At 46.7% G+C, this 16,281-nt stretch overlaps 1 protein-coding gene across 2 annotated transcripts in view; it reads left to right on the plus strand.

Annotated features, from left to right (window-relative positions):
- The first annotated feature begins 5,052 nt into the window (after positions 1–5,052).
- The window catches only part of LOC144149812 (uncharacterized), an 85,634-nt gene continuing 74,405 nt past the window's right edge, over positions 5,053–16,281 (plus strand). For both annotated transcript variants that reach the window (XM_077681464.1, XM_077681465.1), the window contains exon 1: positions 5,053–5,410. The gene's annotated coding sequence lies outside the window, so the exon portion shown is untranslated. The remainder of the gene's footprint in view (positions 5,411–16,281) is intronic.

The raw sequence follows: 16,281 nt of genomic DNA on the forward strand, positions 1-16,281 counted from the left end.
AGCCAGCCCGCGCCTCAAAGAGCAACGCACTACCTTTATTGTTGTCATAAAAGTTTTCTTTCCGGATCTCTTTTTTGCTTGCTTTGTAGATTCCCAGCGATCCCTTCTTTTCCATCCTCTCTTTCCACATGAGCGTCTCTGTTTCCTTCACTTGCTTTTTAACTGCCCCCCCTTGTTTATTTGCCGCGGTCAAGGTATATTTAGTCGCCAGCTTTCGCGTCCTCTTCCGCCATTGGGTGTCCACACTTTTAAGGTACACGTACCTGTGCACTCTGGCTGCCCAGTTCTTCTCATCTAAATGTCTAAGCCGCTCCTCAAAACGTATCTTACTTTGCGCTTCCCTCGCCTCAAATGAAGCCCAACCCATATCGCCTTGTACCGCCTCATTTGTAGTCTTACTGTGAGCTCCCAGTGCTAATTTGCCGACTGCCTTTTGGTTAACCTCCAGTCCCGACAGGATATCGGACTTTAGGCATAATACGGCATTAGAGAACGTGAGCGCCGGCACCATTACCCCTTTCCAGATGCCTCGCACTACCTCGTACTTATTGTAACCCCAAAGTGCTCTATGTTTCATTACTGCTGCATTTCGTCTCCCTTTCAGTTTGAGGTGTTCTTCATGGGCATTCAGGTAGCTTTTTCCGTCATTAAGCCAGATCCCCAAGTATTTGTACTTATTTACTAATGGTATGGCCTCCTGTTGAATTCTTATTGGTGCTGTATGATCTTCCTCGTTGAACACCATGACTGCAGATTTCTGTGGGTTAAAATGTAGGTCTAGGTACGTTGCCTCATCACCACAAATGTCGGCCACAAATGTCGGCCAGTGATGCATAGGTGGCGAGCGCCGCGGTGCGGCAGAAGACGCGGCCACGCCCCCTTTTCAACTTACGCTCTCTCCGGCCGATTGGGACGGCCGGAGTAAAACGCGCGCGGGGTGATTGCGGAGGCCATACGCAGCGCGTGGCCTCCGCGATCGGCTACCGGCGGCGCGCCGTTGCTCCGGCCGTCCCAATCGCCCGGAGAGAGCGTAAGTTGAGGGGGCGTGGCCGCGTTTTTCGCCGCGCCGCGGCGCGCGTAGCCTAAGCAACTACGCGCCGCCGGCAGCAAATCGCGGAGGCCACGCGCAGTGGCGACTAGTTGCGGCGACACTTCGCTAGGTGCTGCGTCGGGGGAAGTGGCGTGTTTTCGAACGGTTTCAATAAAAAAACTGCGCGTTTGTGGAGTTTAAAATTAGGTCACATGGGACTTAGAGGTGCATACCACACATTGAAGCACAATTTAGGGCAGGTAAATTTTCGTTGCAGTTGGCCTTTAGGAAGATAGCGAGAGGTGTGGATGTAAGCACATGCTGCAAATTTAATTTGATTAAGTTCTTTTTTCAAATAAATTTAATTTGAAAAAAAAAACCCCGAGCACTTACTTTGATGAAATATAGGATATTATCCCCCTTGGCTCTTTATTCTAGGAAGACTATTTTCACAAACGAGGTCATCAGAACACGTTGCTCTGCAATGCATCTGGCGTTATCCGCTGGCGGCATCGACAAGATTACACGACCGCACAGTGACAGTGAACATCGGGCCCTAGTAAGGATACCGGTTAAAACAATGATAGCGTTCGGAATTCTTCGTCGTCTAATCACTCTGACAGCCCCTTTCCGTATTCATTGCAAGGCGGCAGCCGTAAATTTCTTTTGTGGAAATGTATATGAATCCTTCGCGCACGCCTACAGATTGCGGGCGACCTTCGTTAACGTTGTTTGTGTGCAGAAGAAGCATAAATCGTTACGCACGCGGCAGGATAGCGGGCGAGATAAGAAAGGGCGATTTTCGCGCTTCATTACCGTAAGCCGAATAAAGCTAGACTGCATGTTGTAGGGGTGCGATTTTGCTCTAGCTCGTTTTTTTTTTTTTTTTTTCAGAAATCGTTGTCGAACGATTGCATCTTCGATTTTCTGTGTTAAATCGATATTTTTCACCTCACCCTGGTTATTTTTTACTAAACGTTCCTTGATAAAGAAAAAGCGATCGTCACATATGTGGCGGTGTGCGATTACCCTGCCGCTCATTGTGGCAGCGTCCCGTGATTTGGATTCCGCATGTGTTAGAAGGCAGATATAGCGGGGGAAGAAAACAATCCGCTGGGGAGAGGGGTGTCCTCACGTAGGAACAGGAACAATTTTTATTTTTAGTTCGACGCCGCGTGCCAACAAAAAATAAAAATTGTTCGCACGCCTTCGAGTCTTCGCCCGCGTTGCCTGCTCGCGACCAGCGCGGCATGCGCTGTCCCTTAGGAATCGTTCTGCTCTCTGCTTGCATACCCCAAGATTAGCACTGCCAAGCTGCCCGCATTGCTGTTGGCTAATATGTAGTAGTAAGTAGCTCAGTTGTTTGTTAGTTGCAGCGATAAATTAGATAGACATTAGCCAGCATGTTGGATTCGCGGGGCCACACATCGAGTTGTTCTTGGTTGATTGCTTCATTTGTCTCCGGAAATTCAGTGTTGAAGCTGACTTATCTCCCCCGTTTACTTTTTTCTTTTTTGTAATTCCGGTAGGCATTCTGATGTCCCTCCGCCGGGAAAAGCTCTACCCCTGTAGTTTTTCTGCACTCTATGATATGTATGTGACCAATGTGTAGTTCTCGGAAAACCATCATGTTCAGCGGTTAAGAGCTGCTCATTGAAATATGCATATTTATAGAAATAGATCGCTTGATACTTCATGTGAGTACAGCAGGCGCGTGCGAGATACTGTGGAGAGGAAAAGCAGTGATACGTATTGATTTTACATTCTATGGGTGTTTTTTAGAGAAACAAAATGCGTCTCTTAGAGACGCATTTCGTTTTTTAGAGAGACGTCTTTTAGAGAGTCGAAATGCGTGCCGTAAATTTGTGCAGAATATGATCAACTTCTGAACATTTTAAAGCCCCAGTTAGGTAACATTAAATAGAAGAAACTTTGGAATGTGAAAGATGGATCAAAATTATGTGGTTTTGGTGTCAGCTTGATAAATCTATATGTATTGTGTTGATAGGAAATATTTTTAGCACTAGAGGTTAGAATTTGGCAGGTTGTTTTGCGCCAAGGATGCACCTCTGTCTCCTTGCATTCAGTATGATAGAACCAACCAACTGGAGCTAACGTATACTTTATGCACAGAACCATTAAATTTGTGGATATCTACAGAGGGATAGGGGAACTTGTAAACCAGCGAGAAAGGGGGACCGCTCCTGCAACACATTTAATTGTAACGAGAATTAACGACAGGGACAATAGATGGTATATTCACTTCAGCAGCAGAGAGCTAACAGGTTCGCAACAGGCATTTTCTTTTTTCGTCTTCGTTGAAATGTTGGAAATTCAGAGGGGGACCTATCCCCTTGCAGCTAATCACAGGCACACAATTAAGTTTGGTTTCTCTAGTGTTCCTACCTAATTTGCATGTATTGCAAGTGCCATGCACAGAATTTTGATGCAATACTGCACGACAGTGCATCTTTTTTTTTGTGCTACGTGCACATTTGTGATGAGGTGGTAAGGCAGGAAGTGCTGCAACAAATCCAGTGTAGTTACGCTAGGCCCCAGTGTTGTACCTGATGCTGCCAGTCGCAAAACCTTCCATGTGTCTTCTAGGCGGCACCATGGAAGGGCAGTGGCATAGGGTACAACCAGCCAGATCTCATTGTGGTAACCTACAAAACATCACACATCATTAGCGGTTGACCCAGCTACCACGTGCCTATCAAGCCAGTCAAGATTTGGCGTTTGCTCAAGCTTTATATTCATGATGATCCTTCCTTGACGGCGTTGACCAGCTGTACTGCACGGCCACTACGTTGTCAACTACGGACAACTGCATGGCCCCAACTCTTCCAAGCCTTTAGTTATTCTCTACCACAATGGGCGCACCCAAATCTCGGAAGGCTTCACCTTTCTATCGTTACATGCTTTTGGGTATATAGCCCAATTACTTTTCTATTCCCCATTCCCAAGTTTGCACCTTGAGTTTTAACCTCCACATTGTTTCCAGAAAAATGTTCAATTCTCAAAATTTTCTGTAATCATAATTTGTTTTGCATCATGATTTGAGCAGATGGGTTTCAGGTTAGAATTACTTTTAAAAAATGTGAAGAAAAAGCTTCTATGAAGGGCAGCTCTGCCTCAATGCCTGCCGGACACCAAACGAAAAGGGAGCAGTAGGTTTCTGTTGCTTATGTAGTCGCATCTAAAAGAGCTGCTTGGAAATATTCATTGGTTTCGATTCTTGTTATACTGAAAAACGGCATGTATACGACCTATTGTGTTCGTTAGCGAGTATATCAAGCCTTCGACACCATAATCATGTACTGTATGCCTTACAGCCTGAAGAAAATATCCACACGAACGGTGTGAGCCTCCGAAGCAGCCCCAAACCTCCTATAAGAGGATTGTGACGGTGCAGAAAAATTAATGCGTTGGACACAGAAAAAACGTTCATCTGGTACAAGTCAACAGCGAACGAAATATAATACAACTGTTTTGTTTCCTGCTGTGCGATGCTCGCGTAGGGGTGCGCTGCTTGTTGAGTAGTATTAGACTTGTGTTTATAAGAGCATCTCAAAAATACTTTAGGAAAGCCTGAGCATTTTGAATGCTTATCGAGGAGCTCTGAGCACTGAACCTCGCAAAAAAGCTAGAAAGGGCGAGTTACACACGATCTTCTGAGCGATGATGAAGGAAATTTGTTTTCTCTCTCCTGTTGTCGTCTGTTGCGAGATTGTTCGGGATACATCTTGAAAATATTCAGAGGTGTCAGAAACAAGCAAAATAACTGCATTATTACTTCAAATACGCTTTTGAATGCACTACGGCATCAAAGCGGGCGATTTCTAGCCTAGGCACTGCTGCCCCTCACAAGCGGACGACAGCGGCGGGAGTGTAGCAGCTGTGCGAGCGTAGCAGACGACAGCGGCGCGAGTCCAGGGGGCGCCACTCCAACATCTCACCGCCAATAGCGACACCCCTGGTGAGAGCGAGCAAAGGAAGAGCAACGTACAAAGGCATAACCTCGCACAACAACGATAGGGTCACTGATAGGGTTGCGACAGAGGAAGAGAGCAAAATGAAAGCTGCGCGGCCGGCGGCGCGGGGACATTATCGGCCCCCGCAAATGATTTTTTTCTGGGCCACAGTCGGCGCTCCTCCATATCTTACTCCGTGGTCGCGTGATAGCGGCCTGATATAACCGGACTGGTAGAGGCAACGCGCGCGCGCCTCCAGTCCGGCCGTGCTCTGAGCCAATCCGTGAGACCCCACAGGAAAGCAACCCGCCGGCGGCCTTCCGGCGCCTAGTATCGGCCCCGCTGTCACTGTCAGTCGCCACTTTGGAGTTCCTGATCTCGCATATTTGAAGGGAAACCGACTTCAGTGAGTACAATTTTTATGCTGCGAATTCCCGAGCTTGTGGTCTGGACCGGACATTTGGCAATTGAAGGAGTCTGCGTGTTTACTTCGGTTCACACGTGTTTGGGCATTGCTTTGGGACATAACGGGGCTGTCCCAATCCGCACACCTCGCGCAGATAACTTTTAAAATAGTCCGCACGCCTCACGCGGATAACTTTTATAATTGTTTGCACTTCTCGAGCCCCATTATAGTGCTACTTGGATGCGCCCTGTCTTTTTTTTCCCGCTAACTGGGGCGGTGAGGTCAGCGAGGTGAGGTGAAGTTGTCGAAGTTGAGTGCGCGTCTCGCATACCTCATTGTTTGCCTATGCGTGTTCTAGGGGGAACTAGGTCACATCTATAGTTATGGCTTGCTGTTGGAACTTTGTTTTTCCTTGGGCAGTGGGCTTGTAGACGGGCGAAGTATGCGAAATGGCCAGCGCAGTGCTTCTGTTCTTCGTACTGCCTCTGTGTTCCGCAACAGTACTGAATTCGCTTCCTCTGGTGGAGGCGAAGCGCGAAAGCGCCTAGCTGTTTCTCAAGATTCGAATCTTCATCCGGATTAATCCTGAACCCTCCACTACGGCTCGTCTCATAGCCCACGTTTATTTTCGGCGCTTTAACCTCTGAACTTTGAAGTTTTGAATCTACCTTATGCGCCTGAGCGGTCTAGTTCGTATGGTCATCACTCCGGAGGAACCGGGGTGTGTCTGGCGCTCGTACGCAGGCCGCCGCCCTGCGGATAATGCCTGGATTTTTTTCCGGCAGCCGGCATTTTTCCGTTAGTATTTTTATGCCGGCAGCGTCGTCCGATTGGCTGGCTGCTTCTACGACGTCAAATCTTCAGTTCCATTTTGTTTCTTTTTTTTGTGCCGGCTCTTCCTTCTGGCACTATCGGCCCTGTTCTGTTCTAGCGAGACTACTACCGGCTGCCACGGCCGGCGTGCGCTCCGTATCTCCTATTTGCGCGCGACCTCGAACTACGACTCCACTTGATGCCCGGGCAGCGTATTCCCAAACCATATCCCGTAGGGGCCCAAGCCAACCACACCCTTTAAGCAGGGGAGCAGCCAAAGAGATTAAAAAAATTGCAATTTTTTAACCTCCTTGGACGCAGCACCGTGACGTCTCTACCTATATGTGCGCGACTTCATGCGAGGTGGATTTTTTCTTTTTTCCCCCTCCCCTCGTTTCTACTGCTTGGCAGGCGGCCGATTTTTTCGCTCCGTGGGCAGGGCTGGCCTGCGGCGCTGGGGAAGCTGACGCACATGTGGTAGAAGCTAACCTTTTGTACCTGAGCCCCTGATCTCTCCGCGCTCTTCTTGCGCACCTGCAAGTTGACGCTGACCTCCGATCGTGTTCCTAAATAAGCGCTCGACTCGGTGCTCGAAGTGCGCGCGCGCGGATGGACGCTTTCACGCGCATGTGGCAATTATACACGGTCCGGAAAGCAAACACCCTCATTGAAAGCACACATCACACAGAAGGGTATAAAATTGAGTTGGGTGCTCTTTCACTATATACACAGCTCAAAACACGATTCGGTGCTGCAGGTAAGAATTACAAGAAAGGCAGCCAATTACCCATGACTACATTTACAAACTGTCCCACTCTTGCGAAATATTACAGCTGCATGAGCTGCTACATTTTGGCACTTTCATAAGCACTATTACATTGAATTTCGTTAACATTAACGTCATTGCATTATTCTTTATCAGGAACAGTGCCACTAAGGAAAACATTGACATTTTGTTAACAGCAATGGAAGGTGTGAATCGTTCTTGCAAGGGTGATACATTGATAAGAAAGACACCAGCTCTAACGTACACGTTTTACACTCGGTCATGAATTCGGCATAATTTGCACTGCTGGTCATAACAAGTTAGGGAAACAATATCGAAAATATATACCAACCAAGGGCTAAGTAATAGTTGGATTGTACAGCAACTGAAGTACTCGAGGAGTTTGATATATGTTCTCTGTACAGGGCTATTGACCACAGTCTCTTCACTGAAGCCACGAGGCCGAGTTTGATATCAGTAATCATGCGTGCTACCACTCACGCTGTTGCCAATGTCGATTAGTTATTTTTAACAATTTGTGCTTCATGCACACAGAGATTTTGCTGCATAAGATACGTTATTTATAAATAGACAGCTCCAGCGGGATCCGAATGGCGCTGATGCCCCCCCTGTAATCGGGAAGGCACACCAAATCGTTACCACTTAATTTGACTCTGTCCATTATTCGACCGTAATCGCCAACAGCTTTTAACTCTAGGTCCCGCCCGTCCGACATGTTAGTCGGGTCCGTGACGATCCCACCGCACTAGAAGCAATTACCGAGTACGCCCTTGAAAACAGACTCTACAAATTGGTGTAGCAGCCTGGCCGACTTTCCCGTTCGGTATACAATGTGAACTGTCTGCAGCGTGCACTGTTTTCAGTGTGAACCGCATTGTCCACAGTGTGAACTGTACATTTAAGTGTGAACTGTGCGTTTTGCTGCCACTGACTAACTTTAATTTGTTCATTTTGCGATTAGGACCCCAAGACTGCAACTGTGTTCATTCTGCGAGTTGTGACCTTCCCCTTTTCTCCTCATCCTTGCTCCCCCAGGGCCCCATGGCCTCTCATTTAATGCAGTGTTACACTCACTCAGATACGTATATTCTTTTCGCTGGGACTAATGAGTAGTTGCCCGTGAGCTTGAAGTCACGGTAGTCGCAGCAGAGATAAAGCTAAGTAAAAAAGTTATCTCCTTGGCGCACTATTTTTGCGATAGTGATCTCGGAGTGGAAATAGCGGCAAAAAATTGTCACTTTTAGAGATCCACTGATGGGTATACGCCTCGAGCGCGGCCTGTAGGGGCGCCACTGAAATCCCCCTAGCGGCCCGTTTCGAAAGCAGGCGCGGGAGTCGGCGTCCCGCTCCCCAGTGCCGCCGCTGCTTTTGCGGCACGTCCACGACTGAGATTTGCCGTGTGCGGGCGTTTGAAATCCATGTTTATGTGGAGCAGTCACTCTGTTCGCAAATGAGGTGTGTTTTCGAGAGTGTAAATGTTTCTGACGCGATCTTAGTGTGGTATATTCGGCCTGTATAAGCGCCAGGTGTGTGTCACAGGCCAGCGTCGCGGAACCGGCTTGTGATGGAGCCGATTGTAGTTACACTGACCTGAATTTACTAACAGTTTCTCCGTAACCACCGGTTCCTCAGATGTTCATGCTACGGCTATACACTACTATTTAAATTGTTTTTGTGCGCTTACATAATCAGAGGGCACTCATACCTGACAGCACGGCAGTTACGTTTGCCAATACTATAACTTTGATATTGATCACCACCATTTACAAGCCAGTCTGTGTTAATTTGGGGAATATTAAACAAAAGTACGATGGACAATGCATAATTATACTCGGGGATCAGCACACGACAAAGTCTTCTTGTCGTGAGGCGAGCGCCCGCAAACATTCATCTGCTCCTCTGCGAGCAGCGCGGAGACGGGCTTAGAATATAATCCGCGTCCGCGACTAATGCTTCTTCGAAATATCGTCATATGGCACAGGGAGCCAGAAGAATAAAGCAGAAACTGAAATCAGAGGGCCTTATCACATACCACTATCTTCCAACGACACCTTTCATCGCTTATTGAACAGCCTACCCTGTATACCTCCAAAAATGCGGCCGCAGTATAATCAGCTGTTCGTTGAAGTAGAAAAAGAAAAGGAAAATAAACGCGGGATTTGTGTGTGTGTGTGATTACTAAAACGTTCATTGCTTGATTCCGCTCCGCATTTGTAAACAGCGTCGCCCTCCTCCCCCATCCTACCCCCCCCCCCCTCCCCCCAATGATGTCTCGCGAAATAGCAGTGCATTTCGCGTATAGTTGGTCTAGTGAACCCTACGTTGCTTAAGTTTCGACGAACGTCTTTAGCATGTCAGAAGCTGCACTGTTTTTTTTTTATATTTCCGTTAGAGAATTCTGTATCTTAATTCCGCACTTGCACAGCATTTATTTTTCCGTGGTTTCATTAACTTGCCTTGGTGTGTGGGCAAATATTTAACGATGCACAGCTAGTCTTGGAATATACTTAACATTTTCGCACGGTTTATATGCTTATAAAAGGCATAAGTTATTGTGCGGGATTGCGTAATCACATCCCCGAAATATATTTTTCTGTGACATATATATTCGAAACGAAGCCGCATTCGTTGTCGACGCTGCAAAATGAAGCCAACCTCTCATTGTGCCAGTAACATGTCTAAACGAGGCGGCAGTAGAATTCATTTGTGCCTGATGTTTTGGAGGTGACAGGGGTGATATGTTGCTACCGTCGCCGACGCCCGGAAGAGCGCCGACGAAGCGCGCAGCACCGCGTCTCCGGGTAGCTCTTGCGATCGCGTACTCTACGAAGGCACAGCTGCTTTTTAAGTGACCTAAACGTACTCTTTGTCTATAGACGTCACCATAACAAGTTTTTTTCAGGGCACGGAAAGGCGAAAAGAAGCGAAACAGAACCTAAATACTGCACGCGGCCCTATCAGCCACGCAGCGCAAATCCCGTCAACGCCGCGGAGAAGCGGCGGCAGGCGGCGCAGCGATCGCGAAGCTCGAGGCGTATAGATGAGCACTTTGTGTCTGTTTCCGGCGACGCATTTTTAGCTACCACATATATATATTTCTGTAGTGTCTGTCCATTTAATTCGCCAGCATTGTGTCACAGCTCGTGCCTCAACTGTAAGCCACACACACGCAAAAAAGTATACAAATGTGTAAACAAGAAATAGCAGGAATAAAAATATAAATATTACAACACAAGTTGCCCGCGGAGCGAAACCATCGGCCACCCGCAAAGCAGCCGAAACGAGGGGAGGGAAAAAAAAAGAAAAAATCCACCTCGCATGAAGTCGCGCACATATAGAGCGTATTCACATACATACAGGCAACCATGCGTGCGCCGCCATATCTGTGGCCAAGCGTCTGTTGCTAGGCGACGTTGTGCGCACGGCCCGCAGATCAGGCCCTCCTCTTCTCCTCCGTGCCTTCATGGCGGCCAGGCAGGTCGCGGTCCGCGATATGAGCTTGTGTTTTCGTGCAAGGCGTGTGTGAGTGGCTTGATAGTCTGTTGCACCGCGATAGCGTTGGTTACGCGAAAATTCATGGTTCCGCTCATGAGTGTGACAACCTTATTTGCAATTCAACCCCAGCCTCTGCGCACACCTGCGAGCGAGTGCGAGCCGGTCGGGGCGCAAAGGTTGCATCGTTAGCGCATTGGTCGTTTGTCAGCATGAACTGCATCATTTCCAAACTGATGCCCACTGAACGCAAAGTAATAACTCGACGCTAAGTACTGTTGAGTACAGTGCGATCTACCTATCGCCAGACGCGTATCAAGTCGCCGCCGCAGATCAGCTGATGGCCAGCCGCCGCGCTCTAATGTCACAGGTGAGTTGTTTTGCTGTTGCGCTGCTGAGCACGAGGTCGCGGGTTCGATTCCCGGCCGCGGCGGCCGCTTTTCTGATGGAGGCGAAAAGCAAAAACGCCCGTGTGTACGAGATTTCGGCGCACGTTAAAGATCCCCAGGTGGTCAAAATTAATCCGGAGCCCTCCACTACGGCGCGCCTCATCGCCTGCGTTGCGTCGGCGCGTTAAACCCTACAATCAATCAGTTGTTTTGCTGAGTGTGAAACATGTAGCGCACGAGAAACCCAGTGCCAATGTGTCGCCCGTGCCATCTTGAGGGAAGCCGTTTTTAGGGCTGCTTTTTTGATAATAACTCGAACATAAGCAGCAACGTGTTTTTTTCTTGTTTTTTCTCGTGCGGTGATTGGATCGCATGCAGCGATCAATTTACTTCTGTCAATCTCAGCGCAGGGCATGAAGCCCTGTGTTTCGATTGTCCTTGGGTGGAGTGAGGAAACCGGCGAGCATCAGTTAAAGGTCAAAACCTCGGGTACTTCTATCCTGCGCACTTTTGAGGCCGATATATCTTTTAAAGAAATTGCTGTTCGATCACGCCGTCCGGAAACGAACGTCGTCTCAAGCTGTTGTTTTGCTTCAGCAGCGCTTAGCGAAACTTACTATTATGTGTTTTTAGGGGCAGCAGAACTGCCATTTCAGTCTCCGTACAAAACTTGTAGCTCCTGCTTGGTTTAGAAAAACTAATTGTGCACATAATGGAAGTAATTGTGCCTTTCTGCTTCACCCCGAACTTTAGCCCGTTTTTTTTCTTTCTCTTTCATTGCAGGCGTATGCAGCTGCTAGAAAAGAAATACGGCGCCCTCACAGAGCTGGTGTGCGTCCTGCGGGGCAAGCCTCAAGAGTGCCGTTTTTTGCGGCATCCGTGAGCAGCAGCAGGTTTAAATACATGTTGTTTAGCACACTTCGAAACTGATCTACAGAAATATTCAGAAATAAATAGCGAGGTCGACTGGTGCCTTTATGTGCATTTAGGTGCCTTTCCAGCTACTGCTATTTGAATTTACAACGACTGTGGAAAATGAAAAAAAAAAAAAAAGACACACATTTTGGTCATGCTCTTCATGTGCTAGAATATAAAAAAAAACATTTTAGTCATACTCTTCATGTGCTAGAATATTTTTTGCAAGACGTGGTTTCTGGCCAGGAAATGATAACTCATGGCCATCGCCTTCATTTTGGCTAATTCAACTGTTATGAAATGGTGATCTGTACAGTGAGCACAAGGACTTCATTGAATTATCGGGCCACATTTTGTCACACTGGAAAAGTTACGCTTGTGTTCCACTTTTTGGGAAGTGCGTTCATTGCTTAGAAATGGAAAAGTTCACACATGAATTGATAGGCGTACTTAAAATTGAATGTTTAATAATGTGTGCATTAGAGACCCTTCAGTTGCACTCCCAAAAAAAGAAATCGTGTATCAAAACCTTGCTATGTAGCAGGGAAGGGGCGAGATGACGTGTTGGTTTCGATGTGCTTTTAGCCTTTTCATTGGTTGTAATCGCATTGGTATGTTTATTCCTTGAATAAACAATCAGTCACAGTTCAGTGCTTTGTCCTGCCTTTGTTCATATTGCTTTGTAAGACCCACTTTTCATTATGCAATACCAACTAGCTTACCAACCCATGTTCTTTGTGCACCACCAAAGCTTAACATTGGTGTTTCCGGGCATCAGCAGCAAGGCTTCTTAAGTTAACTTGTCTTACTTACACCTAGGGTAACTGCTAACAGCAGCTTGGGACACTATTAAAAATGGCATGATGAGAACATGTCTATCAAGAAACATTTTATTACACATCAATAAAACACCACCCAACCAACAGTTCACAATGTAATTACCCATCAGTTAAATATTAGTGATAGTTTGCAGTAGGTCACAGGAGCACCGATGCAGTCTGCCGATTCTCTTTTGTTGTCACTTCTGCACTACTACTTGGAGCTAAACAAGGAGCCTTGCTGGGGTACAAAAAAAAATTACACCCATCTCCCCGAAGGGAACCATGAGTAGGATGCGGAGTGTCATGGGGGTTCCGTTTGCGTTTCCGTTATGTTTAATTGCGTCAGCGCACCCGCTGACGGGACTGTTGCTTCCATCCTACTTCATCTGAAGAAGCTCGGAGTCAAGCGAAGCAAGCGCAGCACTGAACGGGCGCTCTGCTAGTTCCCCTTTATATTCACAGCTGTAGGAGAGGAGACTACGAGAGAGAGAGCCGCGCATGCGCGCGAGAGAGCTGAAGCGAACGGAGGAGGAGCGCGCGCAGACGGTAGGAGAGGCGAGGAGAGTACGCAGCTGTTTGGAAAGGAGGAGAGGAGCGCATGCACAGATGGTGTGCGGACGGTCGCCACCGGTCAACAAGTGACATTCCCCCGAGCATAAGACACTCCGCATCTAGAACACGGAAACACCATTTTTTCCCATTCCATTCGGTTTTTGTGTGTGGGTGCTTCCACTTGTAACCTTCCATTCTTTGTGTTACGATTGATACACATAGCCATGCCCTATTGTGCACAGTTAATCTAAAGCAAGGGTGTGAAACACCCGGGCCACATGTGGCCTGCAGACCTTTTGATTTTTGTTTTGACCTTTTGATGTATTAAAGGATCACCGTAAAACAAATATCAGTGCCTAGATTTTAGTCATCCTGGAGATCAGTACTGATATGTTTCTCGAATGGTGACACCAAATTCCATACAGAAATGACCAAGCATATTTACAATGTGTGGGAAAGGACTTGTTTCGTTTGAACGGCAGCATTAGGTGACAATTTGTTACACCCCCCTCCCCCCTGCCTTTCTTGCATTGCAACCTTCCCATGTGGGACTGAACTTCTTGACTGTGGCTTGCTTGCTCACTGATGTGAGTTGAGACCCCTCATGTCACTAACTAAGATGCACAATTTTTTTTGCACAAAACATTAACAACTCTTAAAAACCTGCATACTATGACGACAATCATCAATGTCAGTTTGGACAAAAAAGGGAAAGAAATACTGACATTGGGCAGCATTACAAACACCCTGTATTTTTTGTGAAGACACAGAACTAAGCTGAAGAACGTTTACTAGAGCAGCAGCAGCAGCATAAAATGGACAGTGGTGTAACAACTGACAAAAAATAAACTACCTAAACCATTGGAATCAAAATCACAAGCGTAACAGTTCAAAATTGGGCTTGATGTCTTCATCTAGACTCCCATTGCTTTAGGCTCGCAATGGGTGCTGCCATTCACTGCGTAGAATAGCATTTCACATTATGGAAAATTCGGAGGGCTTATTTTACACATTACGGCACATCAAAACTTTCACCGCCAAGAAATGAGGTAAATCGTCGGTCAACAGTCCAGGAAACAGCTTTTCATGTCTACAGGAGCAAAATCCTCATAATGTTCTGTTTGAACAGAAGAGTGCATTCATACAGATGACCAGGGCTAAAATCTTCATGACAGAACATAACTGCAAATCGCACAATGAAAACCAAAACATCTGTGCATTTAGATACTACAGCGAAACAAAAAATTGCATCAATAAGTCAATCATCAGGAATTGCACTACCTGGTACAGTAGCCTGTGCATTGTGCTGTTATGCCCATCGCTGGGTAGTCCCTAAATCATACTTCCAATAAATACACATGGTTTGCGGCGATTTTAGATGCCCATCACACAACATTTTTTGCACACCCATTACACACCACACTAACCATGCGTTGCATCCTGGCTGTCTTAATGGTCATGCTCGCCTTCTAACCAGTGGCATTGGATGCCTGCTCTTTTCACTGTTGCCCAGTATTGGCATTTCATTGCGGCCATTCCCATTCCATCCTCTTCTGTGTGGCTAAGGTGTTGTGCTGCTGGGCCCAAGGACATTGCAGGTTCGATTCCCAGCCACTTTTCTGACAGAGGCGAAAAGCAAAAACGCCCGTGTCTGCGAGACTTCGGCGCACGTTAAAGATCCCCCCCCCTTCTTGCCCCAGGTGGCCAAAATTAATCCGGAGCCTTCCACTACGGCGTGCCTCACCCACCTATTTCCCACACAATAAGGGAAACTGCTAGACATTGTTGTCTCAGCCGACCTGATGCACACGGCTTGCTGGAAAATGCCTATTCGAATGGCACAACTGACTGGCTCAGATTTGCTAGAGCTGCGCAGACAGCTACAATTTTGTCTAGCCGGGTGAGCCTCTCATTGTGCTTCACAGTCACAAGATCAATTGGAATAGTGCTTGACAGGTTTCAGTATCGTCCTCTAAGTAGCCCAATCACCCGTTCTACATGAATGCGGACTTTAGCCAATTTTCGAGTTTTTTGGACGTCCCAAGCCGATAACTGCGATTTCCCCCTAGTGAAAGCCGGCATTTCTAGCTTGGCTGAGTGGATGCCAAAAGCATCACCTATTGTGAATCCTCTGTCAGCCAACACTGTGTCACCTGGTACAAGGTTATTTAAGATGCCGCAAGACTCGGTAAGGCGCTTGTCGCTGGTCCGACCACCCCAACCCTCGGAAATGAAAGTGACTGCACCTCGTGCTTTGCAGCGCAACGCCTTAGCCACTGAGACACCGCGGCGGGTTATATTTGCAGCATTGGTAAAACCATTTTGGAATACTGCAACTTGCCAAGGAATTTAGTCCTGTCAGTTTTACCTTGCAATCTGATTATACTCACATTTTTTGCAGTTTGTTTTTAGTTGTAAATTAAGTGTATCAAGTCATTTTTTTTGCGTGTTTGCCATTCAGCAGAAGACTGCACTTACTGGGCACGTCTGGTATTGATAATAATTTGTACTCAACACATCCTGTATTTACAGATTTCTTTTCTGACTCCAACAACTGCATCGGTGAAGCAATTTTGTAAGCCTGCAGCTCGTCGTCTTGTTCAGTTGTTATTAATGTGCTATGTTAGAGAAATCACATCAATCTCAATATCTTTTTAGTTTAAGAGTGTGGCATTACGTTGTGTATTTACCAGAAAACTATTACCTGTCTGTATAATGCCTTTAAATCCCTATTTCTTTGAACTGTTTCAACACTTTTCTGTGTATGATACTGTCCAGTTGCTGTGATTTTTTTAACACGAGGAAAATGCAAATATCATTTTAAGCAGTGACATCACAAATGACATACTGTGTGCTGAATAAACTTTTTCTGTTGTTGCCCACTAACCTGTTGCCTACTAACAGCTTTGCAGGCTTTGCTTAAAGACCTACAAAAAAAAATAAGTAGCAGATAGTGAATTTTCACTATTGTAAACGCGATACCCAGGACTCTGCTGGGAAAAACTCATCATTGTGTACATAGAAGGGAACTTTGTATCTGGCACACAGCATCACTGAAAAGCAATTTACATGCCCATCATAGCTAAAACATGCTAAAATTCA

This window comes from Haemaphysalis longicornis, unplaced genomic scaffold, assembly GCF_048455015.1.
Source record: "Haemaphysalis longicornis isolate Haplotype H1 unplaced genomic scaffold, Haemaphysalis longicornis Haplotype H1 scaffold_8, whole genome shotgun sequence".
NCBI lineage: Eukaryota > Metazoa > Arthropoda > Arachnida > Ixodida > Ixodidae > Haemaphysalis > Haemaphysalis longicornis.